The sequence below is a fragment of the Pelophylax lessonae genome (genome assembly GCF_965119305.1).
Source record: "Pelophylax lessonae genome assembly, chromosome: 4".
In the NCBI taxonomy this organism is placed as follows: domain Eukaryota; kingdom Metazoa; phylum Chordata; class Amphibia; order Anura; family Ranidae; genus Pelophylax; species Pelophylax lessonae.
Genome location: NC_138771.1, coordinates 598,099,502 through 598,109,783, shown reverse-complemented (window position 1 = coordinate 598,109,783; position 10,282 = coordinate 598,099,502).

Here is a 10,282-nt window from a genome sequence, read left to right as displayed (position 1 = left end):
GCCTGAAGAGTTTTCTAAAGTCAAGTGAGCATCCCATAATACCCCTAAATAAAAAACAAAACAATGCTGCTGGACTCATTCTTGTCTCAAGTGTGCTGTGAAAATTTTGGTGTGCCTGTCTGTGCAGAGTGGGAGATCAATATTCAGGTCCGATTCCTGGGCGGGTGCGCGGGGTGCACCGCGCCCAGGCGCCACGTGAGGGGGGGGCGCACATAATCCTAAATCTCCTGCAAGAACGGAGCCGCTACATCCTTTGTAGTCCCGGCTCACAGGCGGAGTGATATCAAATGCACTCCGCATGTGAAAGGAGGAGCCGTACAGAGGAAGCAGCGGGTTTGCTCTCTACTGCAGCCGCCTACTACTCTGTACGGCTCCTCCTCTCACAGGTGGAGTGCATTTGATATCACTCCACCTGTGAGCCGGGACTATGGAGGAAATAGAGGCGCCGTTCTCACAGTGACAGCCACCGCCCCGCGGAATATCGCACAAGAGCCCGGCACCACAGAGCCCAGCTCACCACAGAGCCCGGCTCACCACAGAGACCAGCATATAATTATATACCCACGCTGAGACCAGTATTACTGACAGCATTTCCCACCAACAGTACCCATCAGCAGTACCCACCATCAGTACCCACCATCAGTACCCACCATCAGTACCCGCTAGCAGTACCCATCAGCAGTACCAGCCAGCAATATCCACCGTCAGTACCAGCCAGCAAAATCCAATGTCAGTACCAGCCAGCAGCCCCAGCCAGCAATATCCACCATCAGTACTAGCCAGCAGTACCCGCCAACAGTACCCACCTTTAGTACCTGCTAGCAGTACCCACCAGCAGTAACCACCCGCAGTACCCGCCAGCAATACACACTATCAGTACCAGACAGCAATATCCACCATCAGTACCAGCCAGCAGTAACCACCAGCAGTACTCGCCAGCAATACCCATCGTCAGTACCTGTCAGCTGTACCAGCCAGCAGTACTAGCCGGAAGTAACCACCAGCAGTACCAGACAGTAGAATGAAAGTGCAAAATAAGTAAAAAAAAGGTATGTGCGTTAGTGTGCGTTAATTGTTGCAATGTGTTTTTTAATACCTAGCTGTGTTCTGGCATAATAAAATGTCATGTCCTTGATCATATAAGAAGAACATGACATTTTCTGTTTGCATAAGTCACATGTGCTAGGGGTGCACCTAGCCCCCAGCACATAATTGTAAATATCCCAGTATGTGTAGTGTTTCTGACTCCTATCACCATGATCACTTCAAATCACTGAAGTGGCCATGGCGGTTAGAGTGTTCCTTTAATATCTCTCATAAGAAGTAAACCTCTGTATACTGATTACATTTAATTTCATCATCCTCTAGTTGTGTTAAATTAGTTGGGAGGGGGGCGGTGTGGGGGCTGCATCGTGGAGTGCTACCTCCCTGAAATGAGTTTTTGCAAGTTGGGATGTCTGCATTTAGCAGCGCGCTGTCTCCCTGAGGCCTGGGGTGTGAGATTTGGCGGCACGTGCGCTCTTCACTCTTGGGCTCAGGGAGGCTTCCAAGGTGTATGACTGCAGCGATCTGCACCTATATCAGCAGGAGCGGCTGGGGTTTTCCAGCGTGTAGTGAGAGGATAAGGCAAGTCTCACAATATTTGTGCTGCAGCCAGCAGAGTGAGCAATGTGTGAGCCCACTGAAGGAAGCAGCGCCTGCTCCATTTTGTGTTGTGCTTCCTTGTTTCCTGTTATTACAAATAAATGCAGAGTAGTGATTTTGAGGAGGGTAGCTGTGCTGCAGATGAGCCTCGGGGGATGTTTGCACTGCTTTTGTTTGTTACATAAAGTTGTAACAGCTATCCTCTTCAAAATCAGCACTCGGTTAATTTATTTGTAATTAACAGGAAACAAGCGAGCACAACACAAAATGGAGCAAACACTGCTTCCTTCAGTGGGCTCACACATTACTCACTATGCTGGCTGCAGCAAAAGTATTGTGAGACTTGCCTTATCCTCTCACTACGCGGCTCCGGAAAACCCCAGCCGCTCCTGCTTACATGCCCATTGTGTGTAGGCGCCGATCGCTGCAGTCATACACCTTGAAGCCTTCCCAAGCCCAAGAGCATAGCTCGTACGCACTGCCAAATCTCACATCCCCGGCCACAGGGAGGCAGTGTGCTGGTAAATGTAAGTGCGCCCCCCCTCATGGGGCACCTGAGCGCAGTGCACCCTGAGCACCTGCCCAGGATCGGCCCTGTGTTAACTCATCAGGACTGATCCTGTGTGGGTGCACTCCATTGTATAATACTGTGTTCCCTGCACCCCATACTTACCACCCCCCATATATGACACTGCTCCCCCAGATTCATCATAAGTCATATATGACACTGTACTGCCAGACTCATCACCCCCTCAGGGCCCTTTACTTTAGGGCAAACAGTCCATGGAAGGATCCACTCTGTTTGCCCTTTCCCCTCTTAAAGCGCCAGCAGCAAAGAGGGCCAGCCAGGCCTCAGCAGCCAGAGCCCAGGACCAGCAGCCAGACCCCAGGCCCAGCAGCCCAGCCCCAGTACCAGCAGCCAGGAATCCGGACCAGCAGCCAAGAATCAGGACCAGAAGCCAGCCCCAAGGCCCAAGCAGCCAGACCCCAGGACCATCAGCCGGAATACAGGACCAGCAGCCCAGCCCCAAAAACCAGGACCAGCAGCCAGGAATCAGGAGGACCAGCAGCCAGACCCCAGGACCAGCAGCAAAGCCCCAGAAGCCAGGACCTAGTCCCAGAAGCCAGGCCCCAGGACGAGCAGCCAGCCCCAGTACCTATTTTTTAAGGTAAGTGAAGTCTTCTAGTCTTGGGCCTGGGCATCCAAGTGCTATTAATTAATATAATATGGTTTATTTTTCTATTATTCAGTGACACTCTAATGTAGTCTCTCATGGGGGGCTGGAGGGGACTCTTTCTATCAGAGACTCTCCAATAGGCACAGAGAGGACTCCAAGATAAACCCTCCTCCAGGTCCCATTAGACTCCGTTGTAGTCTCTAATGGGGCCTGGTGGGGGGGGGGGGGGGTGTTTCTAACATAGACTTTAAAATGCACACAGAGATGACCTCTGTTCGAGAGACCCCCCTCCAGGTCCCATGATACGACCCCATTGTAGTCTCTAATGGGGCCTGGTGGGGGCTCTAACAGACTCTCTAACAGAGGCCCTCTCTGTGTTCTTTGGAGAGACCCCCCTCCAGGTCCCATTAGGAAAAGGGGAGGAGTTATTAAGATGACCACGCCCATGTGGGGGCGCCATAAATATTTCTGCACCCAGGTGTCTGTTACCCTAGGATCAGCCCTGTCCCTATTCACTAGCAGCTCCTGCAGGGTTACGCTACACTTACTCCTGAGATGGACCTGGGACTATGGACTATGGGATTTGTAGTATGCATAGAGCAGTGCAAAGGACTGCAACAAATGTTCACTGCACACTTGCATACCGCCCAACTTTGTGAGATTAGAATGAGGGACACCTATTAGCAAAAGTATGTAGGCATAGGACACACCTCCTGCCACGCCCCCTTATTATTATTATACAGGATTTATATAGCGCCGACAGTTTGCGCAGCGCTTTACAATATAAGGGAAGACAATACAGTTACAATACAATTCAATACATGAGGATTTAGAGGGCCCTGTTCGTTAGAGCTTACAATCTAGAAGGGTGTGTTATAAAAAACATGATTAGTTGAACCCACAAGTGCTTTATTTTTTACCACTACTATTCCTTTATATTGGCTCTTGAAATGTAAAAATGCAGCAATTTAGAAATTGGTTGAAAGGTTTAGCATTGGGAAACACTTTTTGGAAGATAAAAAGTGCATTTTATATACAACTATATAGATCAGACCAAAATGAGGGACAAATGAGAGGGAAAGAGGGACTTTTTCCAAATCAGGGACAGACCCTCAAAAATCAGGGACAGTTGGGAGCTATGCACTTGCACATTCCAAAACAAAAGGAAGGGGGGAGGAGAGGTTTGGGTGTTCATGGAGAACGTTGCAAGGTAATGTAGGACAATTGGAATATCCCCCTGATGAAGACACATGACCCTGTCTCGATACGCGTAGGGGAGGGACAAGGACAGTGATGGCACCCGGCGGCAAGGCAGAACCAGCTCCCAGGAGTGTAGACTGATGGCTTGCAGGCACAAATGAAACTGCTGTTGGAAGATATTGTATGTTTAGACTGGTGTGCTGGAAGCACCAGCAAAATGTGAGTACACATACTATTGTTTTCAATAAAGATATGCTTTTAAGGGTATAAGCACTATTTTTTTTTTTAAAGCCCATAGCGTGTGAAACACACTCAAAACACCTAGCATAAAAAAGTGCACACACGCAAACGTGAAGAAACACAAAAACTGCACAGGGTGTGCGAAAATGGTCTGGCCTCCGAAGAGGTTGGACCTATACCTTGATCCCCCGGGGCGCAAGACTCCTGACAGGGATTGAGGTACTTCCTATGGTTTGCCTGGCCGAGATCTGGCAAACCCCGTTCTCCAGGGGGACTGCCGAAACAGCCCACCCCAAGTACTGGGTGGGGCTCCCCCGAAGGGAGACCCCATGAGAGAGGGCGAACTAAGCCAGAAGGCCATGTCCACCCCCTCCCAAGACTTTCAAGGTAGGCCCAGAGACCCACACCGTACTCATCGTGCAGGAAAAAAGGTGATAGTGAAGTGACAAACACTACAAAGAAAAAGCACACACAAACGAAAAATGGTGGGGAAGGGGAAGTGGAGAGGTGAATTAATGCCCTTGTGTAAAATACAAAGGCAGGCCTTCCGGCCGGAATAAGAATTCCTCTGGTCAAAGCCAAAAGGCCTTGCCCAAGAGGCAGGTGCTGAAAAAGTGTGTAGGTGCAGTGACCATGAAAAGCTGAAAAACTCAAGGCGAGCTGCCCCTCACCAGTGAGAATTAAGGCACCCCTGGGCTGCCACCCCAGGGGCACATTCACTACGGACTTTTTCTATAAGGGTATAAGCACTATTGAATTATTTCTTTGTATTTGGCATTGCAATGGTGCTGTTGGAGGAGTGTAGTGAGAGGACAAGCAGTACATATTGGGCTAACTGGATGCTTATTCCCAGGCCGGGGAGAGGCAAGAAGGCGTTACTAGACCGAGTTTAGGTGCGAGGTCACATCATTTGAGGTGAGAACCCAACTATAGGGGGGGAGAGCACTCATCGTGGTGGCACATGGATGTGTTCATTTTACTGCACGAAAGGAGAAGAAGAGTGAGCACCATATACAACACGGATGTCCGTGGTGGGAAGGATCATCACAATATATTTACATACAATTTGCATAGTTGTGGACTGAAGGTAAAGTCCTACAACTTTGCAATTGCACCGAACCTTAGCAGTGGATGTGTATGAACTATTTGTGGACAATAAGGATGCTGTCTAGTTCCACTTTAATGTACGTGTCAGAATTGTCACAGACATCCCTCCTGCAAAATAGAGATCGACCGATTATCGGCAAAGCCGATATATTGAGGGCCAATATGCACTTTCCCCGATATATATCGGAATCAGCCACCAAGGTGGCCAATATTACCGATATTTCGGAAAGTGCTTGTACCGGAGTAATGCCTACAGCTAGAGGCATCACCCCGGTACCGGCGTCCATAGCCGACGGGCGGCTGTCTTGTAAGGACAACCAATGAGGCTTAGAAGCCACTCGGCTGTCATTACAAGGAGCGCAAAGGGACGTCACCCCCTCCCGCCGCCCCCCGCGGCTCGCCCAGGTCTCCCGTCCCACCGGGAGACCCGGGCAACCAGCCTGCACGGCCGCTGAAGACCCTAACAAAGCCGCATTCGGCTCTGATCAGGTCTCCATGCAAAAACCCGGAAATTATGTCATGAAATCACTTCCGGGTATTGGCACCAGATTAAAAAAAAAATGACAGCATTCAAAACAGCTAAACTTAGCGTTTTGAATGCTTTCAAGTGCAGAGGGGTTTGGGGTCTTTTAGTCCCCGTTCACACTAAGGCGACCTGTGAGGCGACCTGGTCGCCTCACAGGTCGCCTCCCATAGGGAAGCTGTGGACCCGTTCTAATAGGAGCGACACAAGTCGCTCCGACTTAGAAAAAGGGTCCGGAGCTTCTTTGGGGCGACCAGGAGGCGACCGCCATAGACTTCAATGTTATGAAGTCCGTGGCGGCCGCTCCGAGGTCGCGGCGCGCTGCTCGCACCGTGACCTCGGAGGTCGCGGTGCGAAGTATCGTCGCCCCTAGTGAACGGGGCTTTAGACCCCCAGATCCCTCCACAAGAGAACCTGTCAAAAAAAAAAAAATAATCATTTTTTTTAAATGTATGAAAATATCGGCTCATATCGGCCGATACCGATACGCAATGACGAAAATATCTGTATCGGCAATTAAAAACGATATCAGTCGATCCCTACTGCAAAATTACAGACTATTGCAGGCAGAGAAGCTATTTAGAGAAGTTGGGAAAATAATGGAAACATATAAAATATGAGTTTCAGAGGAACCTAAAGAGGAGCTCCAGTCATTTAATCATCAAATCTTTTAATAAACAGACACTCACCTCAGTCTGTCTGGGTCTAGGGCTTTGCATTCATCCCTGTATGGATGCAAGTGTTCAGATGTGCATGAAAATCAGTACAGCAGTTGTGTCTGTAGCACCCTCCTATTTAGGTTGCTATAGTTGAGGTAAATTTAGTTTTTGGCTTCCCTGTAGCAGGTGAGCAGTACTGAACTGCTTTAGGCTATTCTGATTTCTGTTGGTGCAGATTCCACTACTTCTTCCTTTCACTGCACTGTTCTGAAACATGGTGGGTAGGAGAGGCAGACCTTGCCCTAAATCATACAGCCTCAGCCAATCCCTGGTCAAGGGGAGTGTCCAGCAAGGGCTGGGAGGAGTATAAATAGTCTGGGGCCTAGTCCATCTACCAAAGGAGACACAAGACACAAGAGTGACTCAGCAGCAGACCCATTGCATCCATCACTTTGGTTTAAACCACACTGTGGCAATATCTTTTTATTCATAGCAGGTTTCAGTATCCCACCCTCACCACAGCTTCATTCATTTTCATTGACAGACTGCATTAACCCATTACCACCATGAGCATTTTCACACATTTCAGTTTTGGCATTTAACAGATTCCTATTACCAGGTTCATGTACCCTTTTGTTCATCAGAGTGGCACCATAGTTGTCCCAGGCAACCTCTGACTCCAACACACAGAGCTCCCTGGGAGGTTTCTAGGAACATCTCTGTTGCACCTGTCATGGTTGCTAGGGGCAATGGCACACATTTCTCAGTGGTCACCCCTGACCTATCTGGCTGCAATACCACATTTCCACCACCGTGCACTGACCATACTTCTTTCGCTTTAAAAAAACTCTGCAGTTTCACCAGGCTGCATTAACCCCTTATTTAACTCAGCATTTTTACTCTCATTAGAAAACAGCACATATTCATTTTCATGGGAATGTAGACTGCACTATTAATGTAAATATAACTTAATATAAAATAAACACCCAACACAATTCAATTGGTAGTTAAATGGCCGCGGCACTTTTATTGGCATAAATAAATAATGGATCAATAAATAATTCAAATAACTTTATTAATTCTAAAATTCTAATAACTATTGAATAAATTCAAACTCCAAATAAATATGCAAATAAAATTATCGCTTAGTCATAAAAAACTTAAGCGAATCAATAAACAAAAAAAATAAATAAATCAGAAGTCCCCCCTCGTAATAAGGACGACAAGCCACATTAAAGTGCTGGCGATGGCAGTGGGGGGGGGGGGGGAGCTCGCTACGCCGTACTAAACCAACTGAGCCCGGAGCCCTCACGCAGCCGCTTATATAGCCCTATTTGATCACGTGACGGAAGCTTCTAGAAGGTCACGTGTTCTCCCGTGTGATGCGAAGTCACATTTTTCCCGCCCAGAAGACCCGTGTGCACCGCACGCGGCTTAAAGGAACATTCAAAAGTTTTTTGTTTTTTTTTTTAAATATCTTTATTTAACCACTTAAGCCCCGGAGGATTTTCCTGCTAAAAGACCAGGGGGTATTTTGCGATTCGGCACTGCGCGACTTTAACGGACAATTGCGCGGTCGTGCGACGCTGTACCTAAACGAATTTGACGTCCTTTTTTTCCCACAAACAGAGCTTTCTTTTGGTGGTATTTGATCACCTGTGCGATTTTTTGATCACGCGCTATAAACAAAAAAAGAGCGACAATTTTGCAAAAATAGCAATATTTTTCACATTTTTTTATATGAAATTCCCCAAAAAAAAAATGTAAAAATCAAAATTTTTTAACATTTTTGGCCAATTTGTTTTATCCTACCTATGTTTGGTAAAAAAAAATCGCAAAAAGCGTATTTTGATTGGTTTGCGCAAAAGTTATCGCGTTTACTAACAAAGGGAAAGATTTTTGTCATTTTTGTTGTTTTTTTTTTTAACGCGTAATGGCGGCGATCTGCGATTTTTTTTGCGGTACTGCGACATTGCGGCGGACAGATCGGACCCTTGACTGACATTTTTGACACTTTTGGGGTTACCAGTGACATTTCTACAGTAATCAGTGCTATACATATGCACTGTTACTGTAAAAATACACTGGCAGTGAAGGGGTTAACTTTATTTGGGAGGGAGGGGCTGTGTGTGTCCCTAGGGGCGTGATTCTTACTGTGATTGGCTGTGGCTCTAGCTGTAAGGACACTGATCAACGGATCTACATACTAGATCCGAGTAATCAGTGTCTTTACAGCGAGGAGAATGACAGGTGGCTTGTTTACACAAGCTGCCTGACATTCTCCCTCTCCCCCGCCGATCGCCGAGTGGCCGGCGGACATCGGGTCCGCCGGTCACACGCGCGGGGGGGTGCGTGACCGCGCGGGAGCGGGAGCGCGCCTCCGCGGGCGCGCGCTCGCTCCCCAGACCCTCCCAGGCTAGTGACGTTAATTAACGTCACTCTGCCTGGTAGGGGCTGACCGCCGCAGTAAATCTACTTGCGGCGGTCGGCAAGCAGTTAAAATTACAGCGGCAGCCACAATCCCATGTAGCGAGCCGCGTACTGCGCCTCGCTTGCCATTCCTGGTCTTCCTGCTACACAGCACACTGCCTAAAGACCAGTCCTTATCAGATCTCAGTCTTGTTGCGGGTTCAGTATTAACCTGTGCTTCCCCATTATTCAGGGTACTACACAGCAACAAGTCTCTCTTGGCAGCGGATCTCCCCACCGGACTTGCCACCACTTCACCGGCATAAGACAAATAATCAGTCTCTTTCACACAAGAAACAGGAACTATTCCAGGCGGTGTGTTTTGCACTTTGCATGCGTCGCTGCAGAAACTATTTCTCTGCGGCCCTTTTCTTGGTGCATTTCCCCATGCGGTCACAGGGTGAGACAACAGATGCCCTCCTAGGCATCACAGACTCTAGGACATTATAGTTCTCTCCACTGGAACTCCACCATCCAGACGACACTTTGTCCTTTGTTGCCATGGGAGACCACACTCTCCCCACAGAACTTCTCCAGCATTCTCCCACTGGCTGTAACAGTATCTCGAGCCCATCACTCAGAAGTCTCATCAGGATCACTCCACCATAGGTCTCACGATTGACTTTGACTTTGTTGCTACGGGCAACAACATTCAACTTTGCAGATGCCCCCACATGGATATAGGGCGACATTGCAGCCTTCTTGGATTCTCCAACATCTGCTGCAGGCCAAACAAGTTTCCTGTTGCCAGTGGTAACAGAAGACACTTTTGCACAAACACCTTCACTGTAGCTCCTCCTTTTTGCAAACAGACTTTCCTCGGTTGCTATGGGAGACCACATTCTCCCTGCAGTCAGGAAAACACAGTTCCTTACAAAAAAAAGTTTTTTTTTGGGTGTACTGTCTCCTTAAGGCTGAGACAACACACAGCAATAGCAATACGGACAGTCTCTGACATACACGGTTTCTGGCATGCGAGGATCTGGGCCACGGCCATCTGTGCCCATAGCATTCCTCCACCAACTGTAATGTTTCGGGGCGATTCAACTCAAGTGGTGCATACAATTTGAAGAAATAGTGTCAGTCCGGACTGTGTTTTTTAAGGGCGTGGCAGCCCATTTTTATTTAACCACCTCCCACCCAGCCATTGTAAATATACGGCCGGGTGGGAGTCTCGTCCTTTTGATCGGACGTTCCGGAACGTCCTTCAGAAGGAGAGAGATCACGCCGCCGCGGGCACGCGCAGCGGCGCGGTCTCAATG